Source organism: Diospyros lotus, chromosome 15, assembly GCF_014633365.1.
Source record: "Diospyros lotus cultivar Yz01 chromosome 15, ASM1463336v1, whole genome shotgun sequence".
Lineage (NCBI taxonomy): Eukaryota > Viridiplantae > Streptophyta > Magnoliopsida > Ericales > Ebenaceae > Diospyros > Diospyros lotus.
The window spans coordinates 1003451-1019868 of NC_068352.1; the positions used below are offsets into that span (position 1 = coordinate 1003451).

The 16418-nt window shown below is 31.4% G+C and overlaps 1 pseudogene; it reads right to left on the reverse strand.

Moving 5' to 3' along the window:
* Positions 1–5783: 5783 nt before the first annotated feature.
* Positions 5784–8215, reverse strand: LOC127792250 ((-)-germacrene D synthase-like; annotated as a pseudogene).
* Between the last annotated feature and the right edge of the window lie 8203 nt (positions 8216–16418).

The following is a 16418-nucleotide window of genomic DNA, read 5'->3' on the forward strand; positions in this document are numbered from 1 at the left end:
GGTGAGATAAAGGGGCTAAAATTTTGTAGGATATGGAAGAGAAGAAGAAGAAAGGCATAAGTTTAGTTGTAGTTGTAGTGAATGGTCGCCATTGTTGACTGTGTGTAAGCTGATTTTTAGTAGAGAAGCGACCATTGTTGAGTGGTTGACGGAAGAGAAGAATGCAGCTAAAGCAGCCTTTGGATAAGAAAAGAAAAGAAAAGAAAAGATTTCTTGGCATTCTAATAGCCTAAGAGAAAATGGGATGGAATATAATTTCTTTAAATAATAGTAATTAAATAACAAAAATATAAAAAATAAATTCCAAATAAATTTAAACTAATGGAAATATTATTTAGACACTTATTTTCTAAGTTGTATGGAAAAAGAAATGAAAAACGAAAATGAGGAAACAACATTTTTCAAAAAAAAGGATACAGAAACGCGAGGGAAATGGGTAAATAAAAAAACATAAGAGCTTTTTTGTAAATATAGTTTTTAATATAAAAAATTATAAAAAATAGTTATTCAATCTAAAAATAAGCATAAATTCTATAGTGCATTCAAATAAATTATGAAAAAATAAAAATTTTAGGTTAAAGATACACAAAATTTTGACTCTAACCACTTCTCAATTTCTCAAATGTACTTTTCAACTTTCACGAATTCCTCCTAAGGCCCATAAATTTTTGAATTACCACTAACTCCTATCTTTTGGATTTAATTCCAATTAATTTGACTTTAATTCTTTAATATAAAAAATATCTAAATTCTTTGGCTATCACATCCATTATCAATGATAACATCATAGATCTTTACTATTGAGGTACACCATGTGCGGAAGATATTATGTTGGAGCTAATTTTCATCTTTAGGAGGGTATGACACTAAGGCTTCAACAAACAACCAAAGATTTTGCATCATTAGCACGAATAATTTCCTTACAATCATTAGTTGATAAAGATAAGTCTTCCTTAACTTCATTCTCATTGTCTTATCACTTATTTCTACATTGATTAATGAAATAATACTTCGATTAGGGCATTAAATGTTAGATATAAGCCCTTAAGACCAGTTCTAGTGACACACAACAGGGCTTGATCTTGTAATTCTTTAAACTCTATGTAATGGCAAGTTTTATGTTTAATTTAAATTGCAATATTGTTTGAATTGAACATACAAATATTCTTTAGTATAATAAGGAGTGGATACCATTCTTAATTATTAAGAATAATCGAGATAGATAATCCACAATACGCTATACTATAAATATGTTCCTGCCCATAGAATTCATAACCCGGATAATTAACAACTCACAAAGGCCAACACATCGTCTTCCTCCTTGTTCGGTATAAGATACTGAAAGATAAGATTGATGGTTCTCGTACCACTCTGTATGAAATACAGAAGAAAGACAAGTGGGTGCTTGTTATAGGAACGAGTTCACTGAACGGGATTGTTAATATTGAATCACATGGATTTTATCTCACGGGTCAATGATTCAAATATTAACTACGGATTTGCATTAGTCCTTAGACCTGAGATGACATGGATATCTGTGTATTGGTGGATTAGGATATCAGTGATATTATATGGTTGTCCTAATTAGTGATAGTCGTACGTACCTATGTGCCTAGTTCAGTGACACACGAGGTATGTGTGCATCAGACATGAAATCTATCACCTCGAGATATACGAGGAGGATATCCTATGGGATCTAGTGGTCACTTAATAATAAATCTTTGGCCAAGGTAATATGACGACGAAAATTGGATTCCGTAAAGGTTGTGTCATATTAGTTAAGTGTGATTATTGGATTTGGTCATATGACGGGATCGAGAGATTTGACCTGCTGACCATGATCTCATATCTCATCGGGATATAGGATGATAGAGCGACTATATTGTAGGGTATCGTAATATAAGGTTCACATTACTCGCTTCACATTAATTGAGTAATCATAACATATTGCTAGATGCCATTTATGATTAATTAGGAGAATTAATAATTTATTAATTCTTATTGTCAATTTAATTGTAAATCCAGAAAGTCCCACCCAAAAGAAATCATTTTAAAAGAAAAATGAGCAAATTTAGTAATTATAGAATTACTAAATTATAAGTGTAATTATTTATTAAATAAATAAGGATAATTAAATAATTAATATGATTATTTATTTAATTATCAAGTTGGATTGGGCTTTTTGCAAGCACTTAAAGCCCAGTCCAATAGCACTTAGGGTTTTGTCTATAAATATGACATTAAACCCAAAATCTAATAGATCAATTAGTAGAATCAAAATAAAAATTTTAGAGAAAATTTTTGTGTCCCTTTTTCTCTCAAGTCTTTTGGAGTCTTGACAATTTCAGGTGGATTGACTCGGCATCTCATGCATGGGAGATATTAAATGGGTTATCGACTATGAAATTAGATTTTGTTTCGAGATAACTTTTCGTTTTGTGTCTTTGATTTTAAACCATAAGATTTGAAAAACGTGATATCTTGAAAATTAGATTTTTATTTCTGCTGCGTATGATCCGATCATATTTTCTAACATCAACAACCATGTGTCCAAATCTCTAACGCTTGAAACACTTTTGGATACTAATTCCATAACAAAAATTCGACCCTACTTCTTTTACCACCTTTGGAAATTATCTTCAATGACTCAACTTTGAAGGATAAATGTCCTGAGGTTTGATTTCCTTGCTTGACAACACTCTTTTTATACCTTGAGTAGGTAGTAATACTTTCCTTAATATATAATTTTCTACCTTCAAGGCTAAAGGAATGGCATCCTTTAATGTCTAGTAATAAAGGGGTTGCATAATGTCTATGATATCATTGTGTAGTCCACCAATACAACGAGCTATAGTATGTCCCTCCGGTTCATGAATGTCACACTCTAAGAGTAATTTGATCTTGTGTCATCTTTCTCATTCCTTCTATCTCTTAAGATTTTTTCATTAGATTGAAACATGCTTTTTTAACTTAACAAAGACAAATTTAACAAGCTTATCATCTGAAATACATTTGAGATAAAAAAATTCATTCCACAATGTGGAGTCAATCGATGAAGTATTCTGGTTGCAATCACCATCCAAATTATGGAATTTCAACTTTGATACCTAAGCCAATAGAACTTTGGTTGACACATTCACAACATTGATGTGGAATTTTCTCCTCACAAGATGTAAAGTTGTTGCGGAAAGGATTATAGATTTCTACTTCATTGTTGGAGCTACTATCATAAGGATTTCCATTCTAATTCTTAGGTCTTCATAACTTTTAAGTCTTTATTATAATAAATTCTTGAATTTGTTTATATAACTCAATCATCTCGATTTCTTGAAGATTTCTTTTATGAGTATTTTGACGTCTTGGAGGCATGGTAGTATACAATAACTCAAGTCACCTGCAAGAGAGTAGATAATAGGATAATTAGCGACGGAATTTAGTGACAGAATTATTCCGTTGCTAATTTTATTCTGTTGCTAATTAGCGACGGAATTTTTATTACTAATTTTTTAAAATATTTTTTAAATTTAACGACCAAATTAGTGACAGAAATCTCGTCGCTAAAAATAAAAAATATTAAATAAAAAAATTAAAATTTAGCGACGGGCTCAACCCCATCGCTAAAAAATAAAAAAATAAAAATAATTAAATAAAATAATTCAAATTTAACGACGGGCACAACCTTGTCGCTAAAAAATAAAAAAAATTAAATAAAATTAAATAAAATAATTTAAATTTAACGACGGGGTCAACTTGTCGCTAAAAAATTAAAACAAAAATAAATTAATTAAAATTTAGCGACGGGGTCAACCCCTCACTAAAAAATAAAAAATAAACTTTAGCGATGGGAAAAACCCCGTCGCTAAAAATAAAAAATAAAAAATAAAAAATAAAAAATAAAATTTAGTGACGGAAAAACCCATCGCTAAAAAATAAAAATAAATAAATTAATTAAAATTTAGCGATGGGCTTAACCCTGTCGCTAAAAATAAAAAAAATTAAAATTTAGCGACTGGTTCTCCAGTCCCTAAAAAATAAAATAAATAAATAAATAAATCAAAATATAGCCCCGTCGCTAAAAAAATAAAAAAATTAAGTAAAAATTAAAAATTTTACATTTAAACATATCATAATAATTTTTACTAACATTAATATTAGTAAAAATTAAATTAATAATTTTTAAATATATTACAAATTAAAATTAAAATAAAAAAATAATTTTTCACTGTTAATATAATAATTAATAAAGTTTTATTTGAATTAATAATGAAATAAAATTAAAATTAATATTCATTTCCCTTTACTAACATTAATATTAAAATTAATATTATTAAATAAGTTTAAGAAATTTTGGTGTATAAATATAATTATGAAATATTTAGAATAGAATATTATAAATATATTTTATGTATAACAATAAACAGGAAGGCTTCTAGATCGGTTGGCTCACGCGCGAAATTTGATCATGAGAGATTGGGGGTTCGAATTTGGTAGAAAACTTGAGAATAATAGCTGGGGGAGTAATATGCGAGTAGAGGTGCAACCACGTGGCACACATGAGGGGAGGTCGGGGCTTGGCGTGCGTTGAATTTTGGTGTTGGCGAGTAGAGGCGCAACCACGTGGCGCACATGAGGGGAGGTCGGGGCTTGGCCCGTTTTGAATTTTGGTGTTGAATTTAGTGACGAAATTAGGGACGAGGTCAATCCCGTCGCTAAAAAATAAAAAAATTAAATAAAAAAATTAAAATTTAGTGACAGGGTCAGCCCCATCGCAAAAAAATAAACAAAATTAAATAAAAAGAATTAAATTTAGCGACAGGCTCACACCTATTGCTAAAAATAAAAAAAATTAAATAAAAAAATTTAAATTTAGCAACGGGCTCACACCTATAGCTAAAAAATAATAAATAAATAAATAAAATAATTCAAATTTAGCGACGGGTCAACCCTGTCGCTAATTCAGTCGCTAATCAGCGACGAGTACAACCCCCGTTGCTGATTCCGTTACTAAAAAATATCCGTCGCTAAAACGTTCTTTTTAGCGACGAATTTTGATGTTTTAGCGATGAATTTTTCGTCGCTAAAACGCTGATTTTTTGTAGTGATTGATGTGGAATTTTCTCCCTACAAGATGTAAGTTGTTGCGGAAAGGATTATATATTTCTACTTCATTGTTGGAGCTACTGCCATAAGGATTTCCATTCTAATTCTTGGGTCTTCATAAACTTTAAGTGTTGATTATAATAACTCAGTCATCTCGATTTTTTGAAGATTTCTTTGGTGAGTATTTTGATGTCTTGGAGGCATGGTAGTAATAGTATACAATAACTCAAGTCACCCGCAAGAGAGTAGATAATAGGATAAGATGCGACACTAATTGGAGAATAGGATATTGGTGGGACATAAACTAGATATTGTGAAAAAATTATTGATTGGGGAAATTACTTATTTATTTAGATTTTCTGTAGCATCAATGTAAATGAATTAACACATCAATACATGATTGTCATAACTAAGTGTCCCGATATCAACCAAAAAACACAATCTTGAGAGGCTAACTCAAAAAATATTAGCCAATAACAAAGAAATAACATTTCATTTGAATTTTAAATATATTTTTAATATCAAAAGATATTTGATATTAAAAATAATTGTTATGGACATTTTGCTTTTGGAATATAGAAGTTACAGACGGACATTATGGAAATTAATTATACAGACTTTAATACACCATAAAGCCTATTTGCTTCTATAATAAGAAAGATATATAGTAATAACTTGCAGTTCTAGGTTGGCACGGCTTCAATAAGAGTGGAAGTGACAAAATCTTTAAGCTTGGTCATAGAATGAGTGTAGCTATCATCGTTCTTGTACACAACATTTATCACTCTGGCAAGGTTGGCGACTCGCACAAGCAGAGGCATTGCCGTTGCAGTTGGTTGTAACATCTCTGCATTAATGTTTTTCCATGTCATATCAAATTCAACTATTGCCTCTTCCTCTGATGTTTTATATTGTTCCATATAACATTCCACAGCAGAGGCTATGTGCCTTCTCTCCTGCTCAAACTACAATCAACACAATAAATTACTTTGTTTTGGTTCGAGAAAATAGCTTGCATATGAAAAACTTTCTCAATAGGCTATTAATATGACAATACAATGTATCAAAGTTTTTTCCATTTAAGGCTAAGTTCTTTTCTGGCTATAATTCTTACTTCAACCATGCATGATTCAAGCGATGCTTATTAGACTTATACTATTGTGGTATTATAGCTATTAATATGGGAAAGGTTTTTGTGACGATAGAAAATCATCACTAAAATTGCAAAAAAATTGTTGGTAAAAATTTTACTAAAAAACTTGATGTTTAATTAGTCGTCTACCTTGTGGCTAACCATGTCATCCATGACCCGACATATAATAGAGGAAGCCCTAACAATTAAAGGCCAACTTGACACCCAATCAAAGGCCTCTTGGGTGGCCAAATCACCCATCCCAACAAATGAATTGGTGGAAAGCATCTCATAAGCACCGGTTACGAGCGCCACTTGCATGTACTATTCCATGGATGGAGTATAGCCTTGGTGGAACCATTTGGCCTCCTTAAAGAAGGCCCTCACCAGGTTCTTCATCTGAGAAATTTAACCTCAACATTAAATTAAGGGCCTTTTGATGAGATAAACTAAACAAGAACCAACGAAGGTTACCGCTAATTTTGCATAGTCGACGGCGTAAGACCTCCCTTGCTTGGCCATCTCCTCCTCAATCATATTGTAAACATCAAGCAATGCTTTGTAACACAATTTCATGTACTCTGGAAGTTGACGTGTAGCACCCAAATGCCACCTAAAAATCAAGCAATTGGGCCTTATTAGAGTGATGTATTTCAATTCATATATGCATTACAAGTTTAATGAAGTATTCGAAAGGAAATAATAAAATCAAACTTTTCAACTGCATCAGTGAAGAGGGCAAGTTCTTCAAATGTGCCATAAGCATCATATGTGTCGTCTATAATGGAGGTCATAGCAATCACTTTGGTTAGTATCCTTCTACCGAGCTCATATTGGGGTTCGAAATACACTCCCATTGTCCAAAAGTAGCACTCCACTACTCTATCTCTTGCAAACGGCAGCTTCTTTGGCACATCTAAATCTTTCCACCACCTAAAAAATATATATCATTTACATGCAAATCATTTCCAACTAAAACTACATAAGAAAATCCTATTATTTTGACTTAGGCTTGGTATATTGTTGCATAGCTAAAGAACCTTGTGATCTCACTGAGCTCTCTTTGGTGTAGCGTCTGCAACAGGTTGAAATCTAACTTGGCAAAGTCCAGGAGGTGTTTATCATCATGGCCCTTTGGCTCAAACAAAGAGATATAGCTCCTTGCCTCTACCCTTGTCAAGCCTGTCCGGATGGGCTGGTTTAGAGCATGTATCACCTTGCCGGCGAGAGCATCGCCTAGGTCCGGCAGGGCAGAGTTCAACTGGGCAGTGGTGAAGGCGACCAGCTCATCCAAGACGTCTTCTTCCCGCACCCTGAGATGCGCAGGCTCGTACAAGCTTAGCAGTGCGTCCACATCTCTCGTTAAGCATTCCGTAAACTCGCCGTCTCTTCCCTTCAGTTTCTTGAACACATCTGGTTGTTTGGTCCATGGAATTGATGCATCATCATCCATACGTAAACTCACATTGTTAAACAAAGCAATGGATGTCTTAATTACCAGAAGACACAGGAAACCCCTGTTGTCTGAGTAGCCGGAAAGTGAGAGCTGTGCCGTAAACACAGTCGTCGCCGTCGTCATCGATCTGTCGATAATGCTAGGTCTCGTGCATGCGCTGCAATGTGGCCTCGATCTCACTCTCAAAAATGGTAAGCTACGCCCAGGCGTTGGATGGCATCGATCAAGTCGGCAGAAGCAGCTGTCACCAACGTCGTTCTTATCTGCTCTTTCAGCTCCTCGCGTCGCCGCTGCTCTGAGCTTACATCCCCTCCCTCCTACAGAATGATCAACATTAAGTTTTAACATTCAAGAGTTGCTTCATCATGCTCTGTTTGTTGTTAAGCTTTAGGGTTGTTAATTTGTACCGTAGCAGCAGCAGCAGCAGCAGAAGCATAAACAAGGAAGCGATCCCCCCAAATGGTAGGATGGTAATTGGCAGAGCGACAGGTGGCCTCAGCCTCAACCTCTTCAATGGAGAATGCCATGCCGCCTTCTTGCTGTGGCTGGGATGCTATGTGCTGCTCGGTCTAGTGGGTGCCGCTATTTATACTACAAATCACCCACGGGAGGGCACCTCAAGAAATAAATAATGGCCAATGTTATTGTTAAATAATTTTATTATTATTAAAAAGTTAAAATATTATAAGATTGTATTTTTTTTGGGATAGGCTTATAAGATTATATATATTTGATAATTGTTTTTGTTGGGCACAATAATAAATAATAAATTTATTTATTAAGAATACCGTCGTTAAAAGATTTATAGGAAAAAAATTAATTAGAGAATATAAAACAATCCTTATGCAAACATTCTAATACTTAAGTGGGAATTTTGAGAATGTTTTAAAAAGTTGGAGAGTTCTTGAATCAGTATTAGTGGCCTATTTTTTTAAAATGAAGACTCATTTATTATAGAGGACCATGGAGATTTGTGATAGACATTTTTAATGTTTTGAGATTAGTTAATTAGGATTTTCATAACTTACCATAAATAATTATAAAAAATGACATTCTTAGTGTTCCGAGTTGGAGACTTTTGTTGATCAATTAAATTCCTATCATTTACGAAATCTTCAAATGGATTTTTAAAAAATAACCATTTTATTGTTTCTTATTATTATTAAAATAATAATTAAATAATATTAAGTACAGAACTATTTCGTTAAGACAATGGTTAGGATAATAGTTAGCATACGATAATAAATATGGGCAATGGTTAGGCTTTCATAATTGCAACTTGCTCACCCAACATTACCTAATTAATATTTATGAAACAAGAAAGTAATATAATGTATTATGATTTTATAAAATAAATTTTATATTTTTTAATTATTGAAAGAAGGCTTTATGTATTAAGTGTTTATGCTGTGACAACAATTGCTCACTTAGAGAAAAATAACAAAGAGAGTGAATTTAAAAAATTAAAATGTTCTCAACCGTCTCATAAGCTGGCAATGTTCAGAGGTGGTATTCAAAAATTATATGCTCCATTTAAAATTCAAAACAATATTTTAGTAATTAACTTATTTTAGAATTATGTAAATTTATAAGATTTATATTTTTTTTTTGCATAGATTTATGAGATTATAATACTGATAATTATTTTTAAAATACCTAAATTTAAAAAAAACAAAACATAAGTATTTGTTTTTCTTTTTTTTGGGAAACAATAAAACTCGCACTAATCATTATCCTCAAATTAAATAAAATTAATAAAAATCTTTGAGTTGCACTAAATGTTACTTAGATACTCGAAAGTGACAATTGATATGAGATATATTGGAAGACTCCTTTAGGTCTTTCAATATTAATAGGTTGATTATTTTGCTCATGTATATTTCAAAAGAAAAAAGAAATTTTTGAGAGTTATTTTTTGAATCTGAAAAAGAGTATTTGAATTCTCTCAATAACTAAGAAGTGTAGCATGCCTGAATCTAACTGGGGTTCATGGTGATGGAGGAACTAGATCGAAAAAAAAAAGGGATTCAAGTTGTGAGATATCTAATAAAACTATCGTTAGAATTGAGATTTTATTTAAAGAGAAAGATATCAAATATTTAGAGTTTTCTTTTGTATATTATATGGATGATCCAATCCAAAAGGACTATGGTTGAGAATTGTTTGATCTACTTAGATACTTGAAAGTGACAATTGATGTGACATGCTTGCATTAATACATTATATTATATAAATATATAATACACTAAAATATAAAAGTGTTATTCAATTGTTTAAAAGAAATGTTATAAAGTTTGACCCTTCCCTCAATTTTGATGGAGATTTATTAGAACGGAAAAAGAGTAAAAGCAATCAAAAAGTGAAGAAAATAGAAAGCACCGATCAATGTCATAGGTAGCAATAACTACACGTTTGTGGAGGAGATAATTAACATTAATTAACATGTGTTTCTGCATTAGTACTAAATTATTGGGAAGTGGGTAATTGAAGAAAGTCTAGAGTTTAGGTGCATTTTTCACAGATAACTTCAAAATGGATATATTCCAATAGTTTAAGTAATACAGATGTTATAAGCAAACTCTGATTGAGCCAATACCTAATCTCCTTGGTGAATACGTTTTCTCACAAAATTTTGCAAAAGATTGTCCAAACAAGGATTAACAACATTTATTTAGATTAGGGGTGATGGCTTACATAATTGAACTACAACTGAATTCCCATCTTATATATATGCCAAAGTGTGCGCCAAAAGTGACTCATAAATTTGATGTCTTGATCAAATGTAATGGTCTTGGGAATCCAATGGAGTCACACAACTTGCTTGAGATATAAATGAACAACTTGTGAACCATCATTTGTTCGATTGCAAGGCCTAAAATGACCCATTTTTTAAAACATATCAAGGACAATCATTATGGAATCCTCGTTTCTTTGAGTTTTTGCTACACTAAGAACAAATACCATGTTAAGGAGCCAGCTGCGGGACTAGCAAAGGATTATACAAACCGGTGTTTTGATTATTGATGAGTTTGTCAACTTGGAATATTTGATATTGCTTGATATGGTGAATAACATCACCATATCAAGATTGATTATCTTATTCCTATAACATTTGATTATGGAAATATTCTTTGACAAGATTGATTATCTTATCCCTCCCAAAGTGTCCGGCTAACCTCACATGATCATGGGCTTCCAAAATAATAGATTATTTGTCCAAAAAAATGAACATTGTGGAGTGCATAGTTGATTACGTTTTGTTGTTTCCAAAAAAATGGGTTCAAGTCCATGATAGACCTAAGAGAAAGAAGCCCCAAAAGGAAAGTCCATGAGGCCTTCTTGATAGAATTTTCCCTAAGAGACTTTCTCAAAGGCCTTTCCTAGGTACCCTCCTAGAGGCATCTCCTAGTTATCCCCCGAGAGCCTTTCCTGGAAGCCTCTTTTTGGTACCCTTAGGAGACCTTCCTAGAAACTTCTCCCAAGTCTAAGAATGTGTCAAACCTACCTACGATGTTTCTTCTTGGCAATTTGGAACAAATATTCGAAGGACATAGATTCTCCTCTATTTGTCAACTTCGACCTCTATAAATAAGAAGTGATTTCTCTGATCAAGGGAAGACAAAAAGATCTATTCAAACTATAATCATTTTATTTTCCTATACTCTTACAAAACTTAAGTATTAGAAGGCTCGTGTGATAGACACCCCTACCCCTAATTGTTTTCTTTTTAGCAGGTCTCCCAAAGATAAGAAGCTCAAGACAGATACTCTTTAGCAACTATAAATTTTTGTTGTATATGGACAACGATAATTTAAAAAGGAAACCCATCTCGTTGATGATAGAGCCTGTAAAGACCCTTGGAATTCAAGGTCCATATTTTCCCAAAATCTAAGTCCTTCTCATGTAACTCCTTAACCACATCCAAGTCAAAAACCATTTACCTTAAAGGAAGAAAGCAGATTTTGTGGCCAACTCAAAGGATTGGATACTCAATTTTGGACTCCATATTTGTGCTTAAGAAGAAATGAAGGAACTCACTTCATGTTGTATGGCAACAGATCAACTTGTTTGGAGAATTTAAATGCTTAAGTGCTTCATGATCAAAGTACAAGACAAACTCCTTAGACAATAGGTAATGGGTCCAATTGTTTAATGCTTGGAAAATAACATAGAATTCCTTGTCATATTTTGAGTACTTAATCTTAGTGTCATTTAAATTCTCATTAAAGAAGACAATTGTTTGACTTTTTTGATTGAGCACAACACCAACACCAACATGAGAGGATCACAATCAACTTCAAATAGTAAATCAAAGTTTGGAAGTTCTAGCATGGGTGCTTTAGTGATTCGTTTCTTTAATTCTACAAAACTCCTTTGCACTTGTTACTCCATGCAAAGCATTCTCCTTTTCATACTTCTAGTAAGTAGGGCAACAATAGAATATGAATTCTTGATGAATCATTTGCAAAATAAGGTTAGGACATGACAGATTCAGGCATCATGAATTGTCTTTGGTGCGAGCCAACTGATGAGGACATCGATTTTGTTGCAATCCTTTTCAATTCCTTGCATTGAGATAACATAACTGAAGAAAATATCTTACTAGTGAAAGAAGGTGCATTTTTTAAGATTGGCAAAAAAAACCTTTGAGATGGAAACATTTTAAAGACATGGAAAAGAATGTCTAGATAATCATTTCATCTTTTTCTATCTACCAAAATGCCATTGAAGTAAACCACGATAAATCTCCAATAGAAGGCTAAAATATTTAGTTCATGAGCTAAATAAAAGTACTTAGAGCATTTGAGAGACCAAAAGAAATCATGCTCCATTCATATAAGCCATCTTGTGTTTTGAGGGCATTTTACCATTCATCTTTAGGTTATAACCTATTTTGATGATACCTATTTCATAATTAGATTAATCTTAGAGAAAATGATGGAACTATGCAATTGATCTGATAAGTCACCAAGGTGAGAGATTGGGAAATCAATATTTGATAGTGACCTTGTTCACAGCTCAACTATTAACACATCTCGCTACCTCTTTTAGCAAATCTTCGTCATCCAAGAAACCTAGGTCTAAGCAACCATCAGAAACAAAACCTAACCCCGATAGCAATACACACACTAACTCTCATGCTCACATACATTGCTTTATAAATAAATGTCACGAAACCTTGTTCTCAAAAGTACTATATCTAGAAGTTTTGTACCAAGAAGAAATATCGACTGGGATGAACTAGAATCTAAGAATTTTGGCAAAAATCTAAAGCAATGGAATACTAACATGGGCTGGTTTAGTATATCAACCTTACATCTTCCGTTTTATCTCAATGCCCTAGCAAAATTCTATTCTAGCCTTCCTAAATCACCAGTAGAAAACAAGGAAGAAGAGTATAGCCTATAGAACCTCAGATTTAGATACCAAGGCTCCTAATAGTGTTGTTTGGTGATAGATTAATAACCCTTCTAGATTTAACACCTTGGGATAAGCTGAAAAAAGAATTAGAGTTTGATCATGATTAAATATGGTCACTATAACTGGGAAAAATGAACCATTTATAGTCAATCAAAGTTCCCATAACATCTTAGACCCTGAACATCGAGTAGTTCATCACTTTATAGCCACATCAATAAATATTAGAAGTGTTTCTTTTCATTTTGTCAACTAATTAGATCTTGAGCTTATCTTGTGTGCTATCAAAAATATTCAATATAGCCGTTACTCAAAGAAGAAAAGAGGATAGTTTTGACCATTAGAGCTTTAATTCTTTATTTTATGAAGTCTAACTATATTCTCTTATATAAGAATGATAAATATGAATATGCATGGTGTGAAAAATGTTTTATCTATATAATATACATATGGTTTTTAACAAATTTGATTGTTATTAGTCAAATCACAGAAGCTGTAAGTATGTGCAAGTATCAAGGCAAACATCAAGCCTCAAGCTTTTATAAAAGGCCAAGTGCTGCAAGAGATCAAGCAACTATTGTTGAGTACTGAGCTTAAGTAAATGTTGATAAAAATCCATACACAACCAAGTTAAATTCATTTTCAAGCTAAAGTTCATTGCTTGAGTGACAATACCTTATTGATCATCTTTTTCACTTCAAGCAAGTTATATATCTGGTAAAGTTTATTTTGTAGATCTTTTTAAACCAGATACAAGACATAAGAGAGTTGAGTGCTTCTTTCATTCACATTCTTATAACTCTCTTATTAATCAAGAGAATGTTTGAAATGATTGTAATATCTTTTATTTTTTCTCTTGAGAAATCCTTTCACATTCTTTTTTGAAACTCTTGTAAAAGTTATGCCTAATTTTTTAAAAAGTAGTGGTTGCCGCTTAGCCTACAATGAAAAAGCCTCTTGTGAAGGTTATAGCTACTTTTGTAAAAGCTAGGATTCCTACTTAGCTCGTTAAAAGTAGAGGTTATAGTTTAACTTACAAAAACTATGTATGGGTTATAGTTGAGCCCAAAAAACTAAAATCGCATAGTAGATATTTTCAAATTGTTAGTAAAGATCTAAGGTAATGGATTAGGCATGTTGGTCGAACCACTCTAAATCTGCTATCTTCATGGTGCTTGCTTCTAATATCTATGTTTTAACATCATTTTTATCTTCCATACAAATGCTTTCATTCATAAGTGTGGCTCATAGTATTATCTTCTAATTGTCATTCAAATGTTCTCTTGGTTGGAATCATCTTAAAATTATGTACCTTCGCATCTTCATAATTGTTTTACTTATTCCTTCTTTGAAATATTACACTTCTTTGTTACATAAACATTTTATGATTAGAACAAGTTTTCATTTAGCTTTTCATAAAACATTTTTTTTTATACTATACAATGTATTCTCATTCTTGTCTCAATTATCGTTAAATATCTCCACTTCATTTTTCATGACTTTTACAAAAGTTTTCAAAACATCAAATTTTCATTGCATAATTGAAAGCTTTTTAAATCTATCAATTGCACATTTATCTGGTAATGCATACACTTGATCTTATGTGTTTCAAACTAATCCTTTCTTAATGCAAAAAGGTTCGTTCAAGCTCTTCCTTAAATGCATTCATCTTATATGTATATATTCATATAACATATGTTTGAACTATTTCAAAATTATCTCTGTGAAAAACTTTCTATGGCACATATATATATATATAAATAATTTTACTGCATCATATTTTAAATAATTTAAAAAATATTCAAAATATCCAATTTACCCCTTTCTAATTAGATGATCTTTTAATATGTATCTAAAATTTGGATTTATTGTGACTAAATAGTTTTTATTTTTACAAAAATATTTTCTTTTACAACAAAATATTTTATCATAATAAACTAGTTTTGAGTGACAAAATATTGTTTGTGACAATAATATTGATGATATTGTAACAAAAATTGGCTTTGTCACAATATACTTAATGAGACAAGCATGGTGTGACTAATATGATGACAAACCAATTTTATCACAATAATTATGTTTTGACAATTTTCATAGTTATTATGAGAGATTAATTTATTGCAAGAAATCTAAATTCTTGTAATGATACTCTCACCCACAACTGCTATCACTTCTCCAAACTCGAGCCAACAAATTTGATGTTCCTACTCTCTTGCTTTATAAAATTATTGCTCATTGATATTTATATATTCTCTAAATACCATTTGATTCAATTTTAGTTTACTTTTCACATAAAAATAAAAACTAATTCATATTCTATTTTTTCTTAAAATGCAAAAATGACCCTTTCTCAATCTTCTCTGAATTTTTTTTTTCATTTTGTATACATTTAATAAATATTACTAATAGTTAATTATTATACATTTAATATATATTTTAATTTATAATTTTTTATATATTTAGTTTACATATATTTTTATATATTTAATTTTATAATTTATGTACATGAAATATATTTATAATTTAAATAAATATATTTAGACTTTAAACTAAGTAAATAGATTTAATTTTGGGCTATATTTAATTTATAAATGTATAAATAAAAGTATTAATTTTTATAAATTAAAATTTTAAATTCATCTGAAAATCCATCTCAAATCTAAGATAAAAAAATTTTCATCTCAAAATTCATCTAAAATTTAAGATGGATAATATTCATTCAGAAATCTGTCTTATATTTAAGACGAATAATTTTCTGTTTCAAAATCTGTCTCAAATCTAAGACGAGTAATTTTTAGTTTCAAACCTGAGACAGATATAGTCCATCTCAAATCTAAGATGATTTTTTGTCTCAAAATTTTTATGTAAAAGACTATTCTACAGACATAGTGCTTTGGAAGGAACTTATGTTTGAGCTTTTGTTGCATCTTATCCCAAGATTTAATCTTATGTCAACCTTAATAATAGTGACAAATTGTTCCCTCTGTCTCTTAAGATCCACTAGATTAAAGTAAGCTTCTTTAACTTAAAAATGACAAATTTAACATGCTTATCATCCGAAGCATCTTTAAGATCAAAAACTCATTCCACAATATGGAGTCAGTCAATGACGTAATCTGGTTGTAATACCTAAGTCATCTCTTTGGTTGACACTTTGACAGCCTCAATGTGAATTATTATTCTCCTCAAAAGAAACAAAATTATTGTGGAAAGGATTATAGATTTCTACTTCACTGTTAGAGCTATTGTCATAAGAATTTCCATTCTGACTCTGTAAGCCTTCATAAACTTTAAGTCTTTATTGTAATTCTT